Source organism: Mercenaria mercenaria, chromosome 7, assembly GCF_021730395.1.
Source record: "Mercenaria mercenaria strain notata chromosome 7, MADL_Memer_1, whole genome shotgun sequence".
Classification (NCBI taxonomy): Eukaryota; Metazoa; Mollusca; class Bivalvia; order Venerida; family Veneridae; genus Mercenaria; species Mercenaria mercenaria.
The window spans coordinates 18,475,080-18,488,078 of NC_069367.1; the positions used below are offsets into that span (position 1 = coordinate 18,475,080).

The following is a 12,999-nucleotide window of genomic DNA, read 5'->3' on the forward strand; positions in this document are numbered from 1 at the left end:
CTCCCCCAATGCAAAGTCCTATAGGCAATAAGTCAATAGGGATCAGGAGCAAAAGTCAAAGAGACACTGATGGTTGGCTGCAATAGGGATCATCTACTTGGCATGTCCAGTCATCCCGCTAAATTTCAACACTCTTGGCCTAGTGGTTCTCAAGTCACTGTTCAGGCCCCTGTGACCTTGACCTTTCATCAAGTGACCTCAAAATAAATAGGGGTCATCTACTCTGCATGTCCAATCATCCTATTAAGTTTCAACATTGTAAGTCAAGTGGTTCTCAAGTTATTTCCAAAAAATGATTTTACATGAACAGGCCACTGTGACCTTGACCTTTAATAGACTGACCCCAAAATCAATAGGGATCATCTACTCTGCATGTTCAATCATCCTATGAAGTTTCAACATTCTGGGTCAAGTGGTTCTCAAGTTATTGATCGGAACTGGTTATCAATGTTCAGGCCCCTGTGACCTTGACCTTTAACGGAGTGATCCCAAAAACAATAGGGGTCATTTAGTCTGCATGAACAATCATCCTGTGAAGTTTCAACATTCTGGGTCGAGAGGTTCTCAAGTTATTGATTGGAAATGGTTTTCCATGTTCAGGCCCCTGTGGCCTTGACCTTTAACAGAGTGACCCTAAAATCGTTAGGGGTCATCTACTCTGCATGACCAATCATCCTATTAAGTTTCATCATTCTGGGTCAAGTGGTTCTCAAGTTACTGACCGGAAATGGTTTTCAATGTTCAGGCCCCTGTGACCTTGACCTTTCACAGAGTGACCCCAAAATCGTTAGGGGTCATCTACTCTGCATGACCAATCATCCTATTAAGTTTCAACATTCTGGGTCAAGTGGTTCTCAAGTTACTGACCGGAAATGGTTTTCAATGTTCAGGCCCCTGTGACCTTGACCTTTAATGGAGTGACCCCAAAATCAATAGGGGTCATCTACTCTTTATGACCAATCATCCTATGAAGTTTCAACATTCTGGGTCAAGTGGTTCTCTAGTTATTGATCGGAAATGGTTTTCAATGTTCAGGCCCCTGTGACCTTGACCTTTGACGGAGTGACCCCAAAATCAATAGGGGTCATCTACTGTTCATGACCAATCATCCTATGAAGTTTCAACATTCTGGGTCAAGTGGTTCTCTAGTTATTGATCGGAAATGGTTTTCAATTTTCAGGCCCCTGTGACCTTGACCTTTGACGGAGTGACCCCAAAAACAATAGAGGTCGTTTACTCCAGTAGCCCTACAACCCTATGAAGTTTGAAGGTTCTAGGTCAAATGGTTCTCCAGTTATTGCTCGGAAATGAAGTGTGACGTACGGACGGACGGACGGACAGGGCAAAAACAATATGTCTCCTGGGGGAGACATAAATACAGCTTAATACACAGAAAAGGGGTATTCTGCACTGGCTTTGAGCATAAGGTGAAAGTTCAGCTAAAATATGCAGAAAATGAGGTGAAATAACTGCTCAAATATGCATAATATTATGGTTTTTGCCCTGGCAATGAGCATGATACTGAGGTGGAAGTACTGTACACAAGAGGGCCAAGATGGCCCTAGGTTGCTCACCTGAGAAACACACCATAACACACCATAACAGTGTAAACATGTTTGACCTAGTGATTTCATGGAAAAAAATATTCTGACCAATTATCATTAAAATTGGAGCAAAAATCTTGAGTATAAATAAGTATTTTCTTTGATTTGACCTAGTGACCTAGTTTCTGACCCCAGATGACCCATATTCGAACTTGACCTAGATTTCATCAAGGCTATAATTCTGACTTCATTTCATGAAGATCAATTGAAAAATACAGCCTCTATCGCATACACAAGGTTTTTCTTTGATTTGACCTAGTGACCTAGTTTTTGACCCCAGACTACCCATATTCGAACTTGACCTAGACTTCATCAAGGCAACCATTCTGACAAAATTTCATAAAGATCAGTTGAAAAAATTTAGCCTCTATCACATACACAAGGTTTTACTTTGATTTGACCTAGTGACCTACTTTTTGACCCAGATGACCCATATTCGAACTTGACCTAGATTTCATCAAGGCAATCATTCTGACCAAATTCCATGAAGATCAATTGAAAAATACAGCCTCAATGCATACAGAAGGGTTTTCTTTGATTTGACCTAGTGACCTACTTTTTGATCCAAGATGATCAATAATCAAACTTAATGTAGATTTTATCAAGGCAATCATTCTGACCAAATTTCATTTAGATCAATTGAAAAATACAGCCTCTATCGCATACACAAGGTTTTTCTTTGATTTGAACTAGTGACCTACTTTTTGACCCTAGATGACCCATATTCAAATTTGACCTAGATTTCATCAAGACAATCATTCTGACTTAATTTCAGGAAGATCAATTGGAAAATATAGCCTCTATTGCATACACAATGTGTTTCTTTGATTTGACCTAGTGACCTAATTTTTGACCACGGATGATCATTTTCAAACTCGGCCTAGATTTGATTAAGGTTATCATTTTGACTTAATTTCAGGAAGATCAATTGAAAAATACAGCCTCTGTCGCATATACAAGCTTTTCCTTTGATTTGACCTAGTGACCTACTTTTTGACCCCAGATGACCCATATTCAAACTTGATCTAGATTTCATCAAGGCAATCATTCTGACCAAAATTCATGAAGATTAATTGAAAAATACAGCCTCAATGCATACAGAAGGGTTTTCTTTGATTTGACCTAGTGACCTAGTTTTTGACCCCAGATGACCCATTTTCGAACTCGGCCTAGATTTCATCAAGGTAATCATTCTGACCAAATTTCATAAAGATCAGTTGAAAAGTACAGCCTTTATAGCATACACAAGCTAAATGTTGACAGATAACAGACAGACAGATGCCAGACATCGAGCGATCACAAAAACTCAACCTGAGCACTGCTCAGGTGAGCTAATAAAAAAGATGCATAAACTTTTCTCAGTGGAGGCCCTTAAACAGGTAGAATCCATTTCCACACCCTTTGTCTGTGCACATACCCCATCATTCTACGAACGCCCCTCACACTTTGACAGAAAGCTTGTCATTCAAAAAATGTACCGAGAAATTATGCTATTATAGCATCTTGTAACCAGATACTATAGTCTCAGTTACACATAAGAGTTTCACCTTCAGGGATACCTGTATAATTTCTTGTTGTTATTTTTAGTAAGGGTCTCATCAGAGTAGGCTAAATCCTAAGACACTCTATGAAAGCCTTTAGATTTGAACCACCAAATTAGCATGGAGAAAGTAGTCCCTGGTTAACAAAAAGAAAGCAACTGTAAGCATTTGCAATATTAGCTGGAAAATGGATATGAAGTGATATTACTAATACAATAATACCTGCATTTGTGGAATTGGATAAGTCTTGCACTATATGGCAATGTGTGACCTGTTGGTAAGGCAAGTGTTCAAAGTTTCAAAATTTTTAAAAAAATTTTTTAAAATTTTTTTAAAACTTTTTAAGAAAATCCTTCAAGGTGTTTAGGAGATATGGAGCGGACACGAAAGTGTTACGGACAGACGGACGGAAGGACGGAGACCATTCCTATAATCCACCACCACTTGTGGCAGGGGATTACAAAGAAGCAACGTCTATGTTACCTTAAAGCTTTACTGTTTTCTCTTCAAGGTTGTCCAATGTAACATTTTGCCATTCCTCTAACATGATATTCTGCGGTGCCTCATTCTGCTGGGTCTCTTACATAATATACTCAATTTTATACACTCCATCTACATCTGATCTCTACGCAAGCATGGACCAAACAACCAGAACTATCTTTTCTATCTAAATTTGGTACATGTATCTGAAAATGAACATTTCTGAAACAATTTTGTTCTATAAAAGCAGTTAAGATTTTTCGATAAAGTAACTAAAAGTGACTAAATTTTCCCTTGTTTCATCCAAAAGGTACTAAAATTTATGTAAATCCTGCAGTGGGTAAAACATTAATTTATTAGGGTCGAAAAGTTCATACTATATACTTATTAAATGGCAATGGCAGACCTGGTTGTGATTAGCACATTACTAAACTTGTATTGCACGAGTTTAGCCCGAGTGCCAAGAAAAATGTGCTATAAAGAAAGTCATTTGTTTGATTTTATTTTAATTATTGTTTGTTGAATATAACATGCAAGAAAAAGATTCTATCACTGACTGTAGGTGCGGATGGGAAAATCCGGCAGATCCTCATTACCGCCTAAACAGTCATCCGCAAGCCAGATATTCCCATCAGCCCCTACAACCAGTGAAATAATCTTATAATGAACAATAAACATTTAAATATATACACAGTAAGAACAATTAAATATATACACAGTAAGAACAATTAAATATATACACAATTAAATATATACACAGTCAGAACATTGAAATATATACACAGTAAGAACAATTAAATATATACACAGTAAGAACAATTAAGTTTGAAACTGATGTTGATGACCTACAGGGTGTTGTTGCGGTCATATGTCTCGCTCGGTACAATAAAGGTCACTTTCACTTTGATTTAAAGAAAATTGTATCTCAGTATAAGTTATATGTGGACATGACCACCTGTTTACCTATTTGGTTACATCTTTGCCATTGCCATTATACAATACAAAACTGTCTACCAGAAGACCAACTTCTCTACCACAACAAAACATGGAACTGTGTACCAGTGAACATCTTCTCTGCTAAGATACCTGAAAAAAAATTGAACATGTTTGTACGAAATCTATTTACTTGACACAACATACTGAAATTCTACTTCATACGCTGAATAATAATCCTGTCAGGTTTGATGACTGGGTCAAATACTTTTTGAGATATGCACAACACAAATTTGAATGGGACAGACAGATGAACAAGGGCAATTGTAAGTGCACCATCCAAAAATTGGGGGAGAGGGGGAGCAATATGGCACAAAAAGAAAACTTTTTGATATTGGAAAATTATTGCTCTATTTCTAATTATTTCTTAAGAAGGCTACTGAAAGATTATATGTTGTAGAAACATGTAAGAATTTAAGAATTAGTTGTTTTTACTTATTTTTCTATCCAAAATTGAAAAGCGTTCATTCTTATAAATGTTCATAATATGACCAAACTTCAATTTTAAAGAAAGATCATTTTTAGCCAAATTCTTGAGGTCAGTACATGTGCTTTTATTTTGGCTGAGTAACAGATTTGCTCGAAACTCCAATATCTGATCACTTACACTTATTTATGTTCACTTATAACTTCATACAAGTTACATTTTCACTGGTGGTTATGGTATCATGGAGGAAATCAAGGGAGACAATACAGAAATGTTAAACTGACCACTATCCACTTTAATATAGTGGTTAAGGAGTTCAGTTAATTTATTTATGATCTTTAGTGCATTTGAATATCAGCTAGCACATTTTTGTACTTAAGAGCTGAAAGGTAACAGCAAGTGACAAAACTGGAACGAAGTGGGTCATGATGACTCTAGATCGCTCACCTGAGTAATACTGCCTGTCATCAATAACAAGAAAGTAGGTCAGAAGGTAAAATAAAGCATAAGAATATGGTCCAAACATCAAAGCTGACGCTAAAATATTCAGAAAGTAGTAGCTTTGTTATCTCTGAATATAGAGATCACCAAAATAGCCATTTTTTTTTACCCTTTCAGGTCTTTAACAGGTCCCAGAAAAGTCTCATTGAAATTAGCTATATAGCTAAATCTAGCTATATATAGCTAGAAATAGATATAAAACCAATAACAATTGTTCAAAATATGTGAATATCAAACATAAATTGAATATCCTATTCAAATGGTTTATGAGACAAAAGACAAACACAAAGAATGGAGATCTATGCAGTTTCAGTTGCACTACATGTTGCGAATTTCTGCGATTAGTCATTTATAAATTTGTCTTATACTACGATGATTATCACAAGTGAAAAATTCAGTGATGATTTATCGCAAAATACTGCAGGAGTTATTGAAAACGTGACTACAAAGATCTTGGTTTTGTGTTGTTGTCTTTCATCTTATGGACGTGATAGACCATTTTGCATCTTACTTTGACATATTTTGCATTACTGGTATTGGTTTTATAGCTACTTCTAGCTTAATATATACTTTAATTTATGCATGCTGTAAATAAACCAATTAATTCGAAGCTGCGGTTTTGAGAATAAGTGTAATTTCATCAGTTTTCATACACACAATCTGTAAATTTACAGATTGCAAAATCTGTAAATTTATAGATTATCTGTAAATTTACAGATAATCTGTAAATATACCACTTTCCTAGACCTGCCCATTCAATGTGGAATATAGCTGATTCAAGAAAGGAACCGAGATCTTATGGTGATACAACTTGTGTGTAGTTAAAATTCAGTCATAAATGAAACTGTTATTGAGCAGACAAGACCAAAATAGCCCATTTCTGGGGCAGTAACTCTAGAACCCATGGTGGACAGAGATCTTATGGTGATATAAGTAGTGAGAAAGTTAGGTAAAATCAGATCATCAATGAAGAAACCACTATGTGCAGACAAGACTGAAATAGCCAATTTTTGCCCTTTCAGGTACTGTAACGCTGGAACCCATGTAATCAGTGGTAATGGTTAGCCTGCCTTGGAAACAACAGTCGCCTGTAAAAAAATCCCGCATAGCACGTGCTAAGCTAAATGAACAGGAAAACACTAACTGTATATACTAACCTAGCGTTTCGAATCACCTCCTGCTTAACATTTGTACATTTTATTTTCTCTTTTTTTTTTCTTCGACAACAACACAAAAGCGTAATGGCGGTAAATAGAGTGACACATCTCGCAATGTCACGTGATCATGTGTAAATAAATATGGAAGGCCGGTGGAGGACACATTCGCAATGTCAAGTGATCATGTATATGGAAGGCCGGTGCACTATGGTATAATGAATGATGCATGGTATGGAAGGCCAATGCGCCGTGCTAATTGCCAAATACTAAATGACAATTATTTAATACCTTATGCCAAGAACAGTTTTTAATTACACCTATTTGAAAACATTTTATGTTTAACCAGTCTGATATGTCTGATTGTTCTATCTGTCATGGGAACATAACGAAATTGTTTACTCTAAAATTTTAAGAAAAAGTATTTTAATCGCAGGGACATATAGATATATGGCTGGACATATAGCCGCCGTTTTGACTAGCCGCCGTGTTTTCACGTTAGTGAGTTATTTCTCATATTTGAAATTCTATACATATATAGTCACCAAATTTTGCCGATGATATTTTTAAGGCAGTGGCTAGAGAACCGGAATCGGTTCCCTAGACAGCGAACTTATTCGTCCGGAACCGGTTCTCTAACCAAAATAGCGTGCATAGGCTAGGGAACCGGAATTTTATTTCTATGCATAATGCTGCCAAATCCACTTTGTTTCTTGACAAATGGCATGCATATAGGAGAGATCGCCCTGACGTCATGCATCAACACCTGACAAGGTAGTTCTCACGCCATTTTTTTTTTCAACCAACGGAAGCGGATTGAATCCGCTTGGCAATGAGAACGACAAAATCCGCGGAATCTGCAGAGCAATAAAACACCAACTGGATATGCCTGGATAAAGAAATGACAAGGGTAATGATACCTGCAAAGTTCAGAGCCTGGTTCGGTCTAAAAGACATTCAGTTAACGGTACCCTCAAAAAGCGTCAATTCTCTGTAGGTCGGGACCTGTTGAAAATTCGGGATTTTGGGTGATTCTGAAGATCCGGATATTTTGCTTGCAACTGATGCTAGGATGGTCCTTGAATAACAACCAGCCACTAAAGTAGGTAGCTGGCTGGTATTCAAGGACCATCCTAGCATCAATTGCAAGCAAAATATCCGGGTCTTCAGAATCAGCCAAAATCCCGAATTTTCCACAGGTCCCGACCTGCAGGAAATGGTCGCTTTTTGAGGGTACCGTTGCTGGCCGTTTTGGTACAAATTTTTCAAAGTAGGTGGCTGGTTGGTATTCAAGGACCATCCTAGCATCAATTGCAAGCAAAATATCCGGGTCTTCAGAATCAGCCAAAATCCCGAATTTTCAAAAAATTGACGCTTTTTAAAAAGAGGGTACCGTTGCTGGCCGTTTTGGTACAAATTTTTCAAAGTAGGCGGCTGGCTGGTATTCAAGGACCATGCTAGCATCAATTGCAAGTAAAATAACCGGGTCTTCAGAATCACGCAAAATCCCGAATTTTCAAAAAATTGACGCTTTTTGAGGGTACCGCTGCTGGCCGTTTTGGTACAATTTTTTCAAAGAAGGTGGCTGGTTGGTATTCAAGGACCATCCTAGCATCAATTGCAAGCAAAATATCCGGGTCTTCAGAATCAGCCAAAATCCCGAATTTTCCACAGGTCCCGACCTGCAGGAAATGGTCGCTTTTTGAGGGTACCGTTGCTGGCCGTTTTGGTACAAATTTTTCAAAGTAGGTGGCTGGTTGGTATTCAAGGACCATCCTAGCATCAATTGCAAGCAAAATATCCGGGTCTTCAGAATCACCCAAAATCTCGAATTTTCAAGAAATTGACGCATCTTGTTGGTACCGTTGCTGGCCGTTTTGGTACAAATTTTTCAAAGTAGATGGCTGGCTGGTATTCAAGGACCATCCTAGCATCAATTGCAAGCCAAATATCCGGGTCTTCAGAATCACCCAAAATCCCGAATTTTCAAGAAATTGACGCTTTTTGAGGGTACCGTTGCTGGCCGTTCTGGTACAAATTTTTCAAAGTAGGTGGCTGTTTGGTATTCAAGGATCATCCTAGCATCAATTGCAAACAAAATATCCGGGTCTTCAGAATCACCAAAAATCCGGAAATTTTCAAAATTTGACGCTTTTTTGAGTGTATCGTTGCTGGCCGTTTTGGTACAAATTTTTCAAAGTAGGTGGCTGGTTGATATTGAAGGACCATCCTAGCATCAATTACAAGCAAAATATCCGGGTCTTCAGAATCACCCAAAATCCCGAATTTTCAACAGGTCCTGCAGAAAATTGACGCTTTTTGAGGGTACCGTTGCTGGCCGTTTCGGTACAAATTTTTCAAAGCAGGTGGCTGGCTGGTATTCAAGGACCATCATGGCATCAATTGCAAGCAAAATATCCGGGTCTTCAGAATCACCCAAAATCCCGAATTTTCAAAATGTCCCGACCTGCAGAAAATTGACGCTTCTTGTTGGTACCGTTGCTGTCCGTTTTGGTACAAATTTTTCAAAGTAGGTGGCTGGTTGGTATTCAAGGATCATCCTAGCATCAATTGCAAGCCAAATATCCGGGACTTCAGAATCACCCAAATATCCGAATTTCTCTTACAACAAGTACCTGTGCAGACACACAATTGAAACAGCTTTTTTCTGGAGGGTACCGTTGCTGGCCGTTTTGGTACAAATTTTTCAAAGTAGGTGCTGGTTGGTATTCAAGGATCATCCTGCATCAACTGCAAACAAAATATCCGGGTCTTCAGAATCACCAAAATCCGGAATTTCAAAAATTGACGCTTTTTGAGGTATCGTTGCTGGCCGTTTTGGTACAAATTTTTCAAAGTAGGTGGCTGGTGTTGGACTCTATTCAAGAGGACCATCACCAGCATCTGAAAAATTGCCAACCGCATTGGTACAATTTCAAGCTGCTGGGTTTCAGGAATCATCCAGCAAGCAAATTCCGCAATTATTTCAAAAAATTTGACGTTTTTGAGGGTATCGTTTGCTGGACCTTTGGGGGTTGACCCACCTATATTGGCCGTTTCAAACACACATTAAATTTTTCAAACTACGTGGCTGTTTGGTATTCAAGGATCATCCTAGCATCAATTGCAAACAAAATATCCGGGTCTTCAGAATCACCCAAAATCCGGAAATTTTCAAAAATTGACGCTTTTTGAGTGTATCGTTGCTGGCCGTTTTGGTACTAATTTTTCAAAGTAGGTGGCTGGTTGGTATTCAAGGACCATCCTAGCATCAATTGCAAGCAAAATATCCGGGTCTTCAGAATCAGCCAAAATCCCGAATTTTCCACAGGTCCCGACCTGCAGAAAATGGTCGCTTTTTGAGGGTACCGTTGCTGGCCGTTTCGGTACAAATTTTTCAAAGCAGGCGGCTGGTGACCCGGATATTTTGCTTGCAATTGATGCTAGGATGGTCCTTGAATATCAACCAGCCACCTACTTTGAAAAATTTGTACCAAAACGGCCAGCAACGGTACCCTCAAAAAGCGTCAATTTTCTGCAGGTCGGCCCCTGTTGAAAATTCGAGATTTTGGGTGATTCTGAAGACCTGGATATTTTGCTTGCTCTGTTCTTCACCATTTAAATGCGTGTTAAACCTAGATGATTTTCTGCAGTTTTATCTAAAAGTTCGGAATACTAAATGTAACTTCGTTGTCGGCCTTTTTTGAAAAAAAATATTGTTATTTTAATTTAAATACATTGTATTTTTCACACATCAGTTTTAAGATTAAATTTATTAAACTAATTTTGGAGTTTAAACAACAATTTCGTTTGAAACATTCCCTACGTTCAAGAAGAATGTTTGTTTCTGTATGTAGAAATCTGACATTATAAACAATAATTATAATTATGGCTCTACAAGATTAAGCAAAGTGTCAGCTTTCTGTTATTTTCCTTTTTTTTATTCAAATCCAACAAAAATCGGCCCTTTGATAAAGGTTTGAAGTTACGTTGTAAAATATTTCTTCAGGGAAGTGAGCTCGAGTTAATTCATAATAATCACCCCATGCAGTCGCATGCTGTTTTGGCTTCAGAATCCCTTTAGATCAATCTCTGATCATCTAATTATTGCCACTTAACATGTGACTGGTAAACCCTTTGAACAATAAGTGTTATAGCTCCATGATTAACATGAGGTAATATGCTAATTACGCGCTAATCGATAGTGGCGAAAACAAAATATCGATCGCTAACGACTGGTCGATATTTACAGGTATGGACGACAGCATAGTACAGATAAATGTATTGATTTATACGGAGTTTCTACTCCCCGTATCACCATAAGATCTCTGTCCACCATGGGTTCTAGAGTTACTGCCCCAGAAATGGGCTATTTTGGTCTTGTCTGCTCAGGATGCTAGGATGATCCTTGAATACCAACCAGCCACCTACTTTGAAAAATTTGTACCAAAACGGCCAGCAACGGTACCCTCAAAAAGCGACCATTTTCTGCAGGTCGGGACCTGTGGAAAATTCGGGATTTTGGCTGATTCTGAAGACCCGGATATTTTGCTTGCAATTGATGCTAGGATGGTCCTTGAATACCAGCCAGCTACCTACTTTAGTGGCTTGTTGTTATTCAAGGACCATCCTAGCATCAATTGCAAGCAAAATATCCGGATCTTCAGAATCACCCAAAATCCCGAATTTTCAACAGGTCCCGACCTACAGAGAATTGACGCTTTTTGAGGGTACCGTTAACTGAATGTCTTTTAGACCGAACCAGGCTCTGAACTTTGCAGGTATCATTACCCTTGTCATTTCTTTATCCAGGCATATCCAGTTGGTGTTTTATTGCTCTGCAGATTCCGCGGATTTTGTCGTTCTCATTGCCAAGCGGATTCAATCCGCTTCCGTTGGTTGAAAAAAAAATGGCGTGAGAACTACCTTGTCAGGTGTTGATGCATGACGTCAGGGCGATCTCTCCTATATGCATGCCATTTGTCAAGAAACAAAGTGGATTTGGCAGCATTATGCATAGACATAAAATTCCGGTTCCCTAGCCTATGCACGCTATTTTGGTTAGAGAACCGGTTCCGGACGAATAAGTTCGCTGTCTAGGGAACCGATTCCGGTTCTCTAGCCACTGCCTTAAAAATATCATCGGCAAAATTTGGTGACTATATATGTATAGAATTTCAAATATGAGAAATAACTCATTAACGTGAAAACACGGCGGCTAGTCAAAACGGCGGCTATATGTCCAGCCATATATCTATATGTCCCTGCGATTAAAATACTTTTTCTTAAAATTTTAGAGTAAACAATTTCGTTATGTTCCCATGACAGATAGAACAATCAGACATATCAGACTGGTAAAACATAAAATGTTTTCAAATAGGTGTAATTAAAAACTGTTCTTGGCATAAGGTATTAAATAATTGTCATTTAGTATCTGGCAATTAGCACGGCGCATTGGCCTTCCATACCATGCATCATTCATTATACCATAGTGCACCGGCCTTCCATATACATGATCACTTGACATTGCGAATGTGTCCTCCACCGGCCTTCCATATTTATTTACACATGATCACGTGACATTGCGAGATGTGTCACTCTATTTACCGCCAATTACGCTTTTGTGTTGTTGTCGAAGAAAAAAAAAAGAGAAAATAAAATGTACAAATGTTAAGCAGGAGGTGATTCGAAACGCTAGGTTAGTATATACAGTTAGTGTTTTCCTGTTCATTTAGCTTAGCACGTGCTAGGCGGGATTTTTTTACAGGCGACTGTTGTTTCCAAGGCAGGCTAACCATTACCACTGATTACATGGGTTCCAGCGTTACAGTACCTGAAAGGGCAAAAATTGGCTATTTCAGTCTTGTCTGCACATAGTGGTTTCTTCATTGATGATCTGATTTTACCTAACTTTCTCACTACTTATATCACCATAAGATCTCTGTCCACCATGGGTTCTAGAGTTACTGCCCCAAAAATGGGCTATTTTGGTCTTGTCTGCTCAATAACAGTTTCATTTATGACTGAATTTTAACTACACACAAGTTGTATCACCATAAGATCTCGGTTCCTTTCTTGAATCAGCTATATTCCACATTGAATGGGCAGGTCTAGGAAAGTGGTATATTTACAGATTATCTGTAAATTTACAGATAATCTATAAATTTACAGATTTTTCAGTCTGTAAATTTACAGATTGTGTGTATGAAAACTGATGAAATTACACTTATTCTCAAAACCGCAGCTTTGAATTAATTGGTTTATTTACAGCATGCATAAATTAAAGTATATATTAAGGC

The 12,999-nt window shown here is 38.2% G+C and overlaps 1 long non-coding RNA gene across 1 annotated transcript; it reads right to left on the reverse strand.

The window, feature by feature from the left end:
* Window positions 1-3,641: 3,641 nt before the first annotated feature.
* On the reverse strand, window positions 3,642-6,801 carry LOC128558448 (uncharacterized). The gene is made up of 3 exons (XR_008371621.1): window positions 6,704-6,801; window positions 4,589-4,711; window positions 3,642-3,831 (listed from the first exon to the last, which is right to left on the reverse strand). It is a non-coding gene; the product is annotated as an uncharacterized LOC128558448 (long non-coding RNA).
* Between the last annotated feature and the right edge of the window lie 6,198 nt (window positions 6,802-12,999).